Source organism: Psammomys obesus, unplaced genomic scaffold (assembly GCF_907164565.1).
Source record: "Psammomys obesus unplaced genomic scaffold, mPsaObe1.curated_primary_1811, whole genome shotgun sequence".
Classification (NCBI taxonomy): domain Eukaryota; kingdom Metazoa; phylum Chordata; class Mammalia; order Rodentia; family Muridae; genus Psammomys; species Psammomys obesus.
In genome coordinates this window covers 13,840,844-13,856,608 of record NW_026591598.1, presented here as the reverse complement: position 1 = coordinate 13,856,608, position 15,765 = coordinate 13,840,844, and the positions used below count along the sequence as shown (strand labels likewise).

Sequence of the window (15,765 nt, the reverse complement as noted above, 5' to 3'; positions counted from 1 at the left end):
GGGGTATTGGAAGGGATTGGGGTGGAGAAGGGAGAAAAAGATATAAGAAGCAGAAATAGAGTTTAAAAGTATGCTAACTAGTGGCGCCCAGATGCAGGCTTAGAATGATGAAAAATCTGGTTTCTAATGCAGTAGAGGCCGCAGCAGGGTATAAAAAACTGAATATATCGTTTCGGATATGAGCAAAAAGTTTGTTGCGGCTAGTGCTGATTGGTTCTCTCCCTTTTTGCTCCCAGAAGGGATTTTCTGGTTTCGCTTCCGTCCTCTTCTGCATTCTATTTCAGAAAAGGTTGGGAGAATTGAACAACTGGAGAAGTTGCAAGTAAATACGCAGGGGTTTGAGAAACAAACAAAAAAATGGATGAAATCGGAAAATGAGAAGGCTCACTCAAGTCTCGTTTTAGAAAGGGTTGCAGAGTTGGCAGGACAACTAGAGAATTTGTGGGTAGAGGCTGAAGTGCTTGGAAAGAAAAATCCGCTGTTGGTAAAGGGAGAGACACCTGGTAACTGAGAGCCAGAGTTTCCCGAAATCGCCCTGCTCCGATTCAGCGTCATGTTCCCACAGCCTCGGGGCAAGCTTGGGCGCCGGAAGGAGAGGAAGGCTGTGCAGGCCGTAAAGGTTAACGGGGAAACAGCCTATTTCAAGAGAAAGGGTTAATCTTGAGCAGACCGAGCTGCCAGAGGAGCAGCCTCGAGTTAAGAGATTACCACCGTTTGCTTCCCCAGTAGCCACCAAAAGCCTCAGATATCAAAATGGTCGGGGCTTCAGTTGCGGTAAAGTCTGTCACTTGAAAAGAAATTGTTAGCAAGCCGCTAAACGCCTCAGCGCTCAAAATGTGCGGTCTGTTAACTCGGAGAAATACGGTACATGCTGCCAGAGCCGCGAAGGAGCTATTTCTGGCAGAGCTGGGTTCTTGTCAAGAACCCGAGTTTGTGATAAAGGGGGGTCATTTGATTATTGAATGCGTGTCCAGGAGGGGCAACTTCTGGCTGTCAGGAAACGGCTTCAGAGTCCTAGCTCAAGGCTCAGCAACAAAAAGTATGAGCTGTTCCAGACAAGGGGGGCCAAAAATGATCAGATTATAAAAACAAAAAAGTGTTTGATTCGTTGATGATGTCCTTTTAAGAAAGCAACAAGTCTTATTAATATTAGATTAAAAGTCATTTAAAAAAAAAAGGAAATGTAGAAAGTCTTGGTCTTTAAAAAAAGCTCAGTTATGTTGTTGTAAATATGTTTTTGTGTTAATCCCAGGTGTGGGACACGGGACTGATTCAGATGGTCCACAGCAGCAAACTATTTGCCTCGTGCAAGCTCTGAGAGGGGCTCTTTGCCAGCTGCAGATAGTTTAAATCTGGGGACTCTGGAGAGAGGATAAATGCTAAAGACCAGAGAGTGTTGGGGGCTTTGAGGAAGAAGCTGCTGGTGCCCCTCCCTGCTGCTCCTGGTTGCTGTTGATGGAGTTTGAGAAGTTGGAGATATCCTGAAATGAAGACTGGACTTGCTCTCAGGAACCCAATGACCCTAAACAGCAGGAAGTAGCTAAGGAAAACTGCCCCCTTTCCCCACTGACCTTCTTTCTCTCCTACCTGGTGTTGGGGTATTGGAAGGGATTGGGGTGGAGAAGGGAGAAAAAGATATAAGCAGCAGAAATAGATTAAAAAAGTATGCCAACACCCTCACACAGACAAGCATGCAGTTAAAACACCAGTGTATGTAAAATAAAAAATTACTACAAAACCTAAAAATAAGACTGTCGGGGAATGCCTTACCCGGTTCAGAGTCCGAATGGGAGGGTTGAAGGAGGCTGGTGCTTGAGCCTCTCAGGCAAGTGTGGCTGCAGACAGCTGTGACTGTCCGGATCGGGGAAAGGCAGGAAATGCAAGAATTTGATGGATGTCCTAACAACAGGATGCACAGAGCAACAGGAAACTGGCCTGCCTGTCCACACACAGATAGAAATGCCCTTTGGAGGCCACAGGTTAGCCTTCTAGAAGACCCGTTTCTAGGGCAAGGATGTATGCACAGAAAGGCCCGGGGTTTTGCCACACAGGTGGCTGCCCTGGGTCTGTCTCTGTCACACTTGTCATGTGACTTTGGGCAAGTCCCTCTTCGTTCGAATCTGTGAAATGACAACATTACCCACTCATTCTTAGGTACACCAAGGACAGCCATTGTAGTTATTGAAACAGAACTGGCAAGTTCAGTTTGGTCCTTTCAAAATGTAAGACCTGTCCAGCTTGATATGGTGGCGCACACCTTTAATCCCAGCACTTGGGAAGCAGAGGCAGGTGGATCTCTGAGTCTGAGGACAGCCTGCTCTACCTATGTGGCAAGTTCTGGCCAGCTACATAGTAAGACCCTGTCTCAAAAACAGTAGAAAGCGCACACGCATTCATGGGACTGGAAGAGACGGCTCGGGTTAACAGCCCTGGCTGCTCTACAGGGAACCAGAGTTTGGTTCCCAGCACCCACATGGCAGCTCAAAACTGTCACTCCAGTTCTGCAAACACCAGGCACACATACAGTACATGGTACATAGACATACGTGGAATAAAAAACATGTACACACATAAATGTAAATGTTTTAAACCATTTTTATATATTTAATAAAGTATTACATATATGTGTGTATATATGTTTTTTTTTTTCCCAGAGTTTCTGTGTGTAGCCCTGGCTGTCCTGAAACTGTAGACCAGGCTAGCCTTGAACTCGGAGATCCGCCTGCCTCTGCCTCCCTTAGCACTCCTTTAGTGCTGAGATTAAAGGCCTGCGTCACCATATCTGGCCAAAACCTAATGCCTGCATGTTTTTTTCAGGACAAAGTATTCATTCTATTTATTTTAATTTTATTATCATTGCTAATATTCTTGGCTTTAAATTTTACTTATTACTGGAGTGCACGTGTGGGTTTGGGAGACTGAAGTTAGGTTATTAGGCTTATGCGGCAAGCCCTCTTGTCCACAGAACCATGTCAATGGCACTGTTTTTACTTTTCTGAGACCGAGTTTCATCTAGTGCAGGCTGTTCTGGTACTCGGTGTGTCCAAAGCTAGCCTTGACCACCTCAGCCATCCTCCAGCCTCCATTTTGTAAGCGCTGGGATCACAGGCAGACACCGCCACGTCTCCATCACTTTGATAGGTTTGTTTTATGTAAGAAGAAACCCAACTGAAGCCATTTTGAATAAAACTTTCATTCTGAATAGAGGTCAGATGTTGTTTAAGTTCCCGAGACCTCCCGGGTAACTGACATCCTGGTTGGCAAGTTGAGACATGGGTGCTAGACAGGGCGCCCTGCCACAGTTGAATAACCCAACCAACGGGAACAGAATAAGTGTGCCACAAAGACGTTCCTAAGGAAGTCCCCGATCCCTAAATCCTGACTGGTGAGATAACTTGACACAGATGTTTGTGGGTCTCTGGCTCAGGGTCACAGTTCACCACTGTTCTACAGTCCTGAGCCATCAGCAGCCGTCTGAGTACGATCAATCTTTGTCATCTGCTTAAATACTAAGATGAACATGTGAAGACGCAGTCAGCTCTTGAGTCTGCGCTGTTGTCCCTGACTGCAGTTTTAGCTGGGTAGTTCAGATGAAGATCTTGCTTTACTGCGCCCTTGTGCCCGATTGGGTTGTTTTGGATGTTTGGACCCTGACATTTAGTTTTTGGAGATGCGGTTGACTATGAAGCCTGTCAGGCCTGGCGATTCCTCTTTCTCGCCAGCTTGTCAGTGTCATTCCAACCATTCAGAGCCACAGGTGTGTGTACAAGACCATAGTATGAAACGTGCTGCAACGTGATGCTCTGCAGATGTTGGGACGAAAGCGAGCCAACCAACCGAGACTTCCACACCCCTGGCAATGCCTCACCCGGAACCCCTGGCTCCTGACACTGTGTCCCTGCTAGACTGGTGTCTGAGGCGATAGCTGGGACCCTGACCTGATCTGAATGCCTGGGAAGGAACCCGGGGGTCTAGAAGCTCTCAGGAAAAGGTGTGGCGGGGGTTTTGTTTTCACCTGAAGTGAAAGTGCGAAGTGAAACAGGGTTACAGCAGAGGTGGCTGCTCTACACTGGAGGGGCAGGAAGGAAGCCCATGATTGCAGCACCCACAGTGGAAAGCTGAGATTTGATGCCCTCATAAAGCTGAGGGGTTTGGTTTTGGGGTGCGTGTGTGTATGTGTGTGTGTTCGAGAGCATGCGCCGGGGAAGAACCCAGAGCATTTTGGCATACCTCCACCTAGCCACACTCCAAAAGCAACTCCTGGTTGCTTCTGCCTGGGACTGGGAAGGAGGAGGAGGCCTGTGTTCTGGTTCCTGCCCTGTCACTGAGTCTTTGGATTGGCCCTTCTCCAGCTGGGTTTTTCTTTTCTCATCTTTGAAGCAGGCAGGTGGATGGTGGTGATTCCAAAGGTCTCTGGATCCCAGGGTACTGAGTGTGTGTGAGTGTGTGCGTGCATGGGCGCATGTACAAGTGTGTAATACACACACACACATATATAATATAGAAATAATATATTACATTATGATATATAATGTGTATGTGATGTATACATTAGACGCAGAGCCTCCTCTGTGTTAGACCCCTAAGATACCACTTGGGCCCTCCCTCCAGTAACATTTAATGTAGCCATGCCCAATCTATGGATTAGGAAGAAGTCTGTAATGTAGAGAACTGCCGTGCACAGTCTCCACAGTGACCCCTTTCCCTGTGTCTCTTAGTTGTCAAAGAAGCCACAGGATTCTGCCTGGTAAAGTTTGTATAAGAAGCCACAGGATTCTGCCTGGTAAAGTTTGTATCAAGTTTGGTTTCTATTTACGCCCAGATTTCCAATGCTGACCTCTGACCTCTGCAAGTACACACACACACTCGCGTGAAACAATAGCAACAAGAGCATAAACATAAGCAGAAGTATGGCTACCAGAGAGAACTAGACACAGAGCTGATGGGAGATAAAACAAAGGGTCCCAGAGAGTTCCCAACCTCAGCCTTGGCTTTGGCACAGGTTAGTTCTGTGAAAAGTCACTTATTCTCTCGTTCTCTCTCTCTCTCCCAAGGATGTTTACGTATTATTTATACAGTATTCTGCTCAGAAGAGGACAGCAGATCACATTCTAGATGGTTGTGAGCCACCACGTGGTTGCTGGGAATTGAACTCAGGACCTTAAGAACTTAAGTGCTCTTAAGCTCTGAGCCATCTCTCCAGCCCGTCATTTATTCTCCTGATCCAGTATTGTCATGACAAGAGTTTGGTATTAAACTTCCCATCACATCCTGTCCCCAGTCCCTGCCGCCCCCCACCCCCCGCCTTAGATCTCTCTAAAGTAGCTCCGGCTGTCCTGGAACTCACTCTGTAGACCAAACTGGCCTCAAACTCATAGAGATCCACCTGCCTTTTTAAAGCATGTGCCACCACTCCTGGCTACATGTTGTCCTGTCTAAACCCCAGCATGGCCCCCTAAAGAGAGGTAACACGGTTTTCTCCATTTATGGTTGGAGAAATGGGTGCATAGAAGTAAGAGATTTGGTGGGGTTAGAGCAGAGGCACATGGGCCAGAAACTGCTGGCCCCTTCCTTCTCTTCCTTGTGAACAGAAGAATTGGGGTGGGGACAGCAGCCCACCAGATGAGCTAGCTGAATGGCTGGAGCAGAGCTAATGGCAGAGCGAGGTGCAAACTGAGAAGCTCCAAGTATCTGAACTGCTAAGGTATTGAGCTCAGAAAACAATCAAAGAAAAGGGAATCTGGATATATATATATAAAAAAAAAATCATAGGAAGAACTGTTTGATTTGAATATAAGAAAGTAAAGTCCTTAGGAAGAGGTTTTGAGAGCAAAAAACAAAAATACTTTTCATGTTAAAAATGGAAGAAAACAATGACACAATGCATCTGGATTCCATATAATTTTGTCTCTCTTAGCATACAAATAATTTTTTAAGCAGCAATTACAATTTTGTATATCCTCTTAGGAGAGAGTAAGGCAGACTTGGAGAAAGAAGAGACTGAGAAATTAGATGCTGGATTGGAGGCCAAAGAACAGAGGCTGGAGAATTCTTTGAATCAAAATGGGGGGAACCGTCAGAGGAATCCAATCTGAAACTTACAACAGCCTCAAGGGAGGATAGTTCCTGATGGGAGAAATCCGCAAAGGCTTGAGGAATTAGAGTGGCAAACTACAGAGGCACAATATTCTGAATTAAGAATCGAAATTCTGCTTAATGACGCTACCTTAGAGCAATGTTATACAAGAAATTAAGCATCTCATTTTGTAGAGTTTGGAGAATTAAGACAGGTGCATATGTTATACCATACAGTGGACTTTTGCCTTGACTTCTGAGAAGGATGATTCTGAGATTATGTATTTGTTGGAGATGATGGCCATCTTGGAGACGCCTTTACAGATCGAAGCTGATGATGCTTTAACACGTGTATCCATTAGAATACAACACTACTTTGGATCCTCTGGCATAAAAATGTCACAGGTATATCTCATAATCTTACAAACAAGCAATTATAGAGAAATCTAGCAGGACTCTAAAGAAAAATGCTCATAGAACAGAAGGGGGGGGATAAGGAATCTCCCTGAGATAGATTAAATGGTGCTTTGTTGACTTTAAATATCAGTGAGACAAGCTGCTGAAATACACTGGAATTTAGAAACAACTGATGGATTAGATCATCTTATGGGTGTGATAACCTCATAACGGAAGAAAGGAAATGTGTTGCGTTGGGGCGGAGATTTTGCATTTCTTTCCACAGGAGAAGAAAAGCTATGTTTTCCATTCAAATTGTTGGAAATCAGATTTAACGGGGGGTGGGGGGAGGGAGAGGCCCCGAGGCCCCTGAAGATCTTGGCTGCCGACAGGAAGAAAGAAATCGGCAACATCAACAAGGCAGGTAGGCAGAGTCCTTATGACTTATTATTACACGCCGTCCTATCATATGGCATGGATGGAGATTTATATTGGAGTTTGGTTATACAGCCCAAAGTAGCCGATGAGAAAGACTGGTGCCTTTCACCTGTACATACAAACAGCAAAGAATCCTCTTTAACTGATCTGTGCACACTGACCATTCCATACATGTGTTACTGCAGAAATGTGTGTTACTCGTGAGAGCTCTTGTGTTTATAGAACAGAAGGACCAGACACCAATGAAGCTGGAGCAGCCTGACGAGGTTCACCCTGAAGGATGCTGAGACACCTGCTGGATCCGACCTCAGACTGCCTTGATAGCTGTTTCATCACAGCTTGCTTCCAGGACAGCTTAGAAAGCTGCTGATCCCAGATGGTCCAGCCTTTCCGACTGTTCCAGTCAGGACTTCATTTAAGCCTGCATTTTCAGAACATTTAAAGACTGGTCAGCAATTTACAGCTTATTTTATTTCAGGGGAGACAGAACCCAGAGGTTCACCCATAACTGCCATGTACAGTCTTTTTTTTTTTTTACAAAGTTTATCTCTCTTTTTTTTTTAAGATTTATTTATTTATTATTTATAGTGTTCTCCTGTATGTGTGCCAGCATGCCAGAAGAGGGCACCAGATCTCATTATAGATGGTTGTGAGCCACCATGTGGTTGCTGGGAATTGAACTCAGGACTTTTGGAAGAACAGCCAGTGCTCTTAACCTCTGAGCCATCCCTCTAGCCTACAGTTCGTTTTATTAAGACTCAACCATTTTTCCAATTTTCCTTGGTCTCCAAAAAGAAAAAAAACTATGCCCTAAATCATCAGCATGAAACAATCTTAACATAGCGACTCCCCTTTTCCCAAAACATGGGGTGGGAGGTTTCTGGTCATTTGGCTGGTTATGGATGTTTGCTGTCACTTAGGGGGTAGATTATGGAATCTACTCTTAAACTATAGAGCATTAGTAAGACAATCTTACTTCACTATAAATCTTTGCACATTGATATAGAGTTAAGGTTATATATGAGTACATTGGTGTAGATCTTTGTATATTGATATAAGATTAAGGTTATATTTTGGTTACAACATATGATGTTATTAACTCTTGTTGAGATATTGTACCTAGGTGATTCTTAAGGATACAACGTTAAATTCTAGTCCTTTTAAAAGCTACTATTACAAACTATTGAGTTTTTTGTTTGTTTGGTTGGTTGGTTTTTGCTTTTTTGTTTGTTTTTGGCCTTTCGAGACAGGGTTTCTCTGTGTAACCTTGGCTGTTGTGGGCTCACTTTGTAGACCAGGTTGACTTCAAACTCACAGGTATTTGCTTATTTCTGCTTCCCCAGTTGCAGGGAGGGATTACAAGTGTGAGCTACACGTGCCTATTTAGGATAATTAAGTAATGCAAGTTAATATTTAGTCAATAAAACTCATGGTCATGTTAGAAACTAGTTTAGTTAACTCCAAAATATGTTACCTAGGTTGACCACATAGTAAGTAGTTATAAATGAGTGATGTTTGCCTATTCAGATAAATAGATGGTGTTCAAAAACCTCAGAGACCTACAGAATATAACATTTAAAGATGTTTTCAAAATTCTTTGACAATGAGACATGTCAGCTCCTGGCAGCACGCTCTTTTAACTTCAAGAAAGATGATGAACAGCAAAGAACCTCCATATGGAGTTTGCTTCTAATGTGGCAAGCTAGCTGCTGGGTAAGAACCTGCCCTTGCTTCAACTACTGACCGTATGCTGCCTAAATTGGACAAACTTGGCTACAGGGAGGAGCGTCATAATTCCTGCTTCACAAAAACATCTGTCAGATATGCTGGGCCAGAAGGCTGAAGACTGATGCTCCAACATTATAGAGGACTTTGGGGGACTGCCCAGGCAGCCAACTTTCTCTATCAATTCTATGGTTTTGGGAGCTGCTTGCCCTCCACTTCTTGCATACTCTGGTAATAGTTATTCCTTCTCAAGTCTCTGACGGGGTTGAAGACCAGATAGTTACAGTGTCACAAGTAAGCTTAAGTTGTTCAAGACTTAGGAAGATGTTTTTAGGTCTAAGAAGATGATTTTAAATTGGTAATGCAAGTTAGGATTAAAAAAAGTACTTAGGGGGGGCTGAAGGGATGGCTCAGAGGTTAAGAGCACTAGCTGCTCTTGCAGAGGTCCCAAGTTCAATTCCCAGCAGCCACATGATGGCTCACAACCCTCTATAGTGAGATCTGGTGACCTCTTCCGGCCTGCAGGTGTACATGCAGGCAGAACTTTGTAAACATAATAAATAAATAAATCTTTTAAAAAATGACTTAGGTACAGAACTCTGAACTCACCAATGTAAGAGGAATAAGAGTATTTTCTTCAAAATTACAAAATACATCTTGGCTGGACAACATGAATGTTAAGTCTTACCTGGTTGTTTCATAATTGTTATTATTGCATATAGTTTATTATTATAAGGGCAAGAGACTTTTATTGGACTAAAAGGGAGAGATGTAGGTATAATCTCTTTCTTTACCTGTCAACAAACAGCTGATTGGCCTATAGCTGAGACAGAAAATAGGAAGGAAGAGTAAATGTGGGATAGAATGAAATACGTGGGGAATTCTTCCTGGGACTCTGACTGAGGAGGACAGGCATGAAAACAGAGCAGAGGTAACCAGCCGTGGGGCAGAATAGGATAGAATAAACAGGATATTAGTTATGAGCGTGTCAGGAAACATGCCTAACTGTATTGCCCTAGGCTTTTGTGTAAGTCTCAGAATCTTTTTCTGGGAACAAGGGCATGGGTGAAAGACACGGGTTACAGCAAAGCCCCTTCAACACTCAGAGCCTTGGGTTCAGTCCCCAGCACTGTAGAAACCTAGTGTGTAACACACACACACACATACCTGTGACCCCAATACTTGAGAGAGGCAGGAAGACAGAAAATTCAAAGTCATCCTTGGCTATGGAGTGAGTTCTTGGCTACTCTGGGTTACATAAGACCTTGTCTTTAAAAGGGAAAAACAAAACAAAACTGAATCATAATAGCGGCTCAAGTCCCTGTCTTGGTCCCTAGGCTGAAGGGTAAACTGGGGACAGTAAATACAACCAGCTCTGCCTTCCTGCCTCCCTAGCCCAAAGCAACAATGCTGAAAGATAGGCTTCAATAATAAACGTGCCTGATCTCTCTCATCCCAAGCATGCATCTACGGCTTTAGAGTCATAGAGAACTGCCCACCTACCGGGAAGCTGAACCAGCTGTTAATTATTTCCTCTGAGAAGGTGTGGGACAGTGTTTGTAGCCAAGGCTCACACCATCCTGGGAAGAATGAAATTTTTGTAGCCATCTCAATAAAGGCCACAATCAGCAAAGACTCAGAACGGCTGGATTTTCTTTGTTTGTTTTTCAAGACAGGGTTTCTCTGTGTTGTCCTGGCTGTCCTGGAACCCAGTTTATAAGGCAGGCTGGCCTCCAACTCAGTGCTGGGATTAAAGCCATGCACCACCACCACTCTGTTTTAGGTTTTGTTTCTTTTTTGTTTTTGTTTTTTTTTTTTGTTAAAATCCATTTCCCAGTTGTCAGCCTTGAGAGCCACACTATCCTTTCCTGAATTCTGCTTTTATAACAAGCTCTCCTTTTTTTTTTTTTTTAAAGATTTATTTATTTATTACGTATACAGTGTTGTGTCTGCACGCCAGAAGAGCGCACCAGATCTCATTGTAGATGGTTGTGAGCCACCATGTGGTTACTGGGAATTGAACTCAGGACCTCTGAAGAGTAGCCAGTGCTCTTAAGCTCTGAGCCATCTCTCCAGCCCCTATTACAGGCGCTTTTAACTTTTCCTCTGGATCAGGCTTGGCTCTTTGATAGGATGCTCTAGGTTAGCTGCGTGTCCCTCCACCTCAGGCTGTCATCTAAGGACCGAGGGGATTCTTCAGTTCTCCGGCAATGTTGGCAGCACTGCTCTTATCCTGCGGCTTTGTCTTCCCGTCTCTCCCTGGATACCAACACCTGCTAAACTAACCCACTAACTTGCAATCTGCCCATGAACACTTCATTCAGGCTGTTCAAACATGGTCTTCCTCTTTTAATTTCCTCATAGGTTGGCAACTTCCTGTTCAGAGAGGGAAAGATGAAGCCGTGTTTACAGCTTTCATTTTCAAGTGGCCGCTGGTTGTGAGGTACGGCAGTGTTCCTTGAGCAAATGGGTTCATAGCAGGCAAGCGAGTGGCAGCCTGCCATTATGACACGAGGTCAGCCAGGAAAAAGAACAGGGACAGATGAATGGCCTCTACCACTGATAGCACCTTTTGTCTTCACTTCCTGGGGAAAATCCTATCCTTTCCCTCTCTCATATTCACACACACCCTTTGTTTTTTAAGCTGGGGATTGTTGAACCTAGGGTTTTGAGTGAGCCAGGAAGATGCTCTATAGCCCCAGCTCTTTTTCTTGTCTTTATTTCTTCACACCAGTTTTGTTTATTCATGTCCCCACCAGCTGGCTGGAAAGTTTAGGCCAGATCAAGTCCTGACTTTCTCACCTGAAGATCTGCCAAGCACGTGCTGGCATTCAACCTAGAGTTTCTGGCTTTGTGCCCTCAGGTAGAATTACTCGTTTCTTGCTTTACCTCAGATTCCTTATCAAGACCAACAGCTAGGCAAGCCTATAATCCAGCACTCGGAGCACGAGGCAGGAGTACTAAGAGTACCAAAATGAGACTGGAAATTAGAAGGCCAACCTGGGCTACACAGTAAGACTCTAAGAAAAGGCCAGGGAGGGCGGCTGGAGAGATGGCTAACAGTGCTTCCTGCCAAAGTTTATTTCTCAGCACCCACAACTGGTGGCTCACAAACACCTGTAACTCCAGTTCCAGGGGACCGGGGGCTGGAGAGACGGCTCAGAGGTGAAGAGCACTGGCAGTTCTTCCAAAGGTCCTGAGTTCAATTCCCAGCGAACACGCGGTGCCTCGAAACTATCTATAGTGAGATCTGGTGCCCTCTTCTGGCCTGCAGGTGTCCATATAGGCAGCGCAATATATTTAAAAAAAAAAATGAATCTTAGAAAAACAAAACTAGAACAGTTCCGGGGGACTGGACGCTTTCTCCTGGCTTCTGTGGGCACTAGCACACGCATGGCAGATATTTACACAAATGCGTGTAAATAAGCAAGTAAGGGAGGACACAGTGGCCCACTACAAGCCGATCACTCGGGATGCTGACCCGACAGGATCAGGAGGGCTACAACTTGAAGTCAGCCTGGACTACGTGAGCGTGTCAGAATGGTCCCCACAGGCTCGTATATTTGAATGATTAGTCATCAGGGACTGGGCACTATTTGAAAAGGATTAAGAGATGTGGCCTTGTTGGAGGGATTGTGTCCCTGGGGGGGGGGGGGGCTTTGAAGTTTCAGATGCCCAAGCTAGGCCCGGTCGCTCTCCCTGCTGCCTGCAGATCCAGATGTAGGCCTCTCGGCTACTTCTCCAGCACCGTGTCTGCCTCTGTGCCACCGTGCCCTCGGCCATGGTGATGATGGACTAAGCCTCTGAAACCGTAAGCCAGCCCCAATGAAATACCTTCTTTCTAAGAGTTGCCTAGAACACTGACTAAGACAACGAGACGATATATAAAAACAGAGAAGGGAGAAGGGGAAGCAGAAGCAGTCCCTCGTCACCCAGAGTGGTAGCTGTGCTGCACCTACCTCGGTGCCTGGCTCAAGTTCTCTGCTGCGGCAGGAGCATGGATAACAAAGCCATCTTTGTTGTGCCTTTAAGCTACGGAGGGGAGGGCTGGAGGCAGGAGAGAAGGGTGAGGATGGAAGACGGAGGGAGGGGATCTCACTTCTGTTCAGGACTTTTGGAGGCAGGCGAACAGGAAGCTGGGGACGGGTCATGGGTCTACTGACTGGGGTGCCGAAGCCAGCACCTGTCGATAGCCCAGCATGACAAGAACCCCTGAACCACAGGAACAGACTCTTCGGTTTTGGTTTTAGGCTTGGTGGGGATGAAGGCCTTGGTGCCAACAGCCTGCTGGCCCAGAAGTGGTAGTATGTCAGCTTGCAAAAGGGCTAACCTAAGCAAGTCAGTGCAGGATGGCCTGAAGCAACTACTCTTGAACTCTGTCTCAGCACCCTCCACCATCCTAAACAGTGCCCCCAGAGCACAGAAAGGCTTTTGAAATATAAACATACATCATTACGTGTGCCGAGAGAGAAGGGATGCTCATGCCCTCCTTCCATCTTTTATACAGATCCTGGAGATTGAAGCCAGCTCACTGGATTTGGTGGCAAGCTCCTTTCTCTGCTGAGCCATTTCACATCCCCTGCAAACAGCTTTTTATTCGGTTATATCAGCCTTTAGTCTTTGCTGTACTATAAAATAAAGTAGGGAACTTAATATCTATATTTAATAAGCTCATTGTTTATACACAGGAAAAAAAAAAACTTTTGAAACAAGGGCTTGCTACACAGCTTGAACCGATCTCAAACTCAAGATTTTCCTGTGTCAGCCTTCTGTTATCTGGACTTACAGGCTACTGCCATTATCCCTAACTAGAAATAACACATATTTTAAACTTTTTTTAATTATATGTATGTGTATATGTGTGCGTCTGTGTGGGTATGTGCTTATGAGGGCAGGTGCCCCCTGGGCAGAGGTATTGAATCCCCTGGGGCTGGGTGGAGTTGCAGGCTGTCCCAAGCCATCAGCAGCAGGTTCTGGGACTCAAACTCAGGTCTCTGCAAGAGCAACACGCAGTCCTGACTGCTGAGCCGTCTCTCCAGCCAGAAATAACATCTCCTTTATTTTATTTTATTTATTTTTATTTTATTTATAATTTATGTACTTGCGCTCTGCCTGTATACCTGCATGCCAGAAGGGGGCATCAGATTCCATTATAGATGGTTTATGAGTCCCCATGTGGGTGCTGGGAATTTAACTCAGGGCCTCTGGAAGAACAGCCAGCCAGTGCTCTTAACTGCGGAGCCATCGCTCCATCCCCTGTAATAACATCTCTTTAAGGAAAATATTCTTCCCATCTTGTTAGTAGCTGCTTGAGTTCAGCCTGTTGAACAGGCCTCTGTGGCTGAAGTCTATGAAGAGAGCGAGTTTCCTTCCTGCCACACACAAGGGACTTTGTGTGTTGTGTCTCTCTCTCTCTCTCTTTTCTGTTATTACTGTCTGAGTCCGGCCACCTCAGGGACGACTTCTCCATCTTGCTGGCAGGGTCAATTAAGTTCACGTTCCCAGGCCACCTGGGATAGGAGCCTACTCCTATCCTGACTGATGAAAGTTCCTTTGCTCAGCCCCTATGTCAACATATGATTGGACAATGCTCCAGCCCACCCCGGTCCCCATTGCTTTGTGGTTTCATCCTTTAAATATGCTGTACAACGTCCCTTCAGGGTCACAGTTCAGCTCCCGAGTCTGTTCTTCGGCCCTGATCCACCAGTAGTGGCTTGATTCGCATTGACCTGGGGTTTGAGTTATGTTGGATGTAAGTGGACGCCACAACACTGAGAGCCAGGGTTACTGCAGTTACAGGCCACCTGGTGTGGGTGCTGGGATTTGAACTCAGGACCCTAATGAGAGCAATACACACTCGTAGCCACTGAGCCATCTCTCCAGCCCCATAAAAAAGAACTTAAACTAAACCGAACACGTTATATAATACTTGCAAAGCAGAGAGAAGCCAAAGTTTAATTTTGTAAACAATATATTTGGTTTGAGATTTCTATTACTTCTGTCTAGTTTTGTTAGGTTTATACTCACATGTGCGCGCACACAGACCATTCCTTTTTTTTTTTTTTGCAGTGCTGAAGATCAAACCCAGCATTATGTGTGCTAGGCAAGTATTCAACCACGAGGCTGCATCCCCGAACACAGGTTGAATTTAAATGTTTAAATCAAACGTTAAGGGGAGCATAAAGTGTAAGTGTCGTTCTTACTGAAAATGGTACTTTTGCTTGAAGTGTTGGGGCACTCCTTCAACCATGGTGCTCAGGAGGCAGAGGCAGGCAGAGCTCTGTGAGGCAAGCCTCTTTTACATAGCAAGTTCTGGCTGAGCTGAGGCTACACGGTGAGTGAAACTTTGTCTCAAAAAAAAAAAAAAAAGAAAAGAAAAGAAGAAAGAAAATAATAGACTTGCTCTCAAGTCACTTCCTTTCTCATGAACCATACGGAAAGGCTCAGTAACTCCCACTGGGGTTTGTGAGTTTTTATATCACCATGCATGAAGACATTGAGTCCAGACCTGAAACGGTTTGAGTTCAACTCCGCTTTCTCTTATTTCACTGTGTAAAGTTTGGATGTTCTCAGTCATTAAATCAAATGGAGAAAATGCACAAATAGACACTAGCCGTAAAGCATGTTTACCTGGCTTTTTTTTTTTTTTTTTTTTTTTCTAAGACAGGGTTTCTCTGTGTAACCCTGGTTGTCCTGGTTGTCCTGGACCTTACTCTGTAGACCAGGCTGGCCTCAGACTCAGCGATCTGCCTGCCTCTGCCTCCCGAGTGCTGGGGGATCAAAGGCGTGCGCCATCACTGCCTGGTTTAGCCTGGCTATCTTTAAGTTTGGAGTAGGAAATCACTAGCAGCCAAGCTTGCCTACAGCAAGGTCACACGCCTGATTAGCTCTGATGAAACAGGATTGGGGCTGGAGCCAAGGCTCAGGGGTGAAGTGCGCTGCTCTTGCAGAGGACAGGGTTTGGTTCCAGCGTCCACACCAGGCAGCCCACAACAGCCCGCAACTCTATCCAGCTTCAGACGGGGCAGGAATCTTTAGCCTCCTTAGTTACCTGCACTTCAATGTACACACACAGAGACCTTATAATAAATAAATAAATAAATAAATAAATAAATAAATAAATAAATAAAT

At 45.1% G+C, this 15,765-nt stretch overlaps 1 protein-coding gene across 1 annotated transcript in view; it reads right to left on the bottom strand.

Annotated features, from left to right (window-relative positions):
* Cnr2 (cannabinoid receptor 2) overlaps nt 1-1,823 on the bottom strand; it is a 9,030-nt gene extending 7,207 nt beyond the window's left edge. Inside the window, exon 1 of the mRNA XM_055611344.1 lies at nt 1,771-1,823. The gene's annotated coding sequence lies outside the window, so the exon portion shown is untranslated. The remainder of the gene's footprint in view (nt 1-1,770) is intronic.
* Between the last annotated feature and the right edge of the window lie 13,942 nt (nt 1,824-15,765).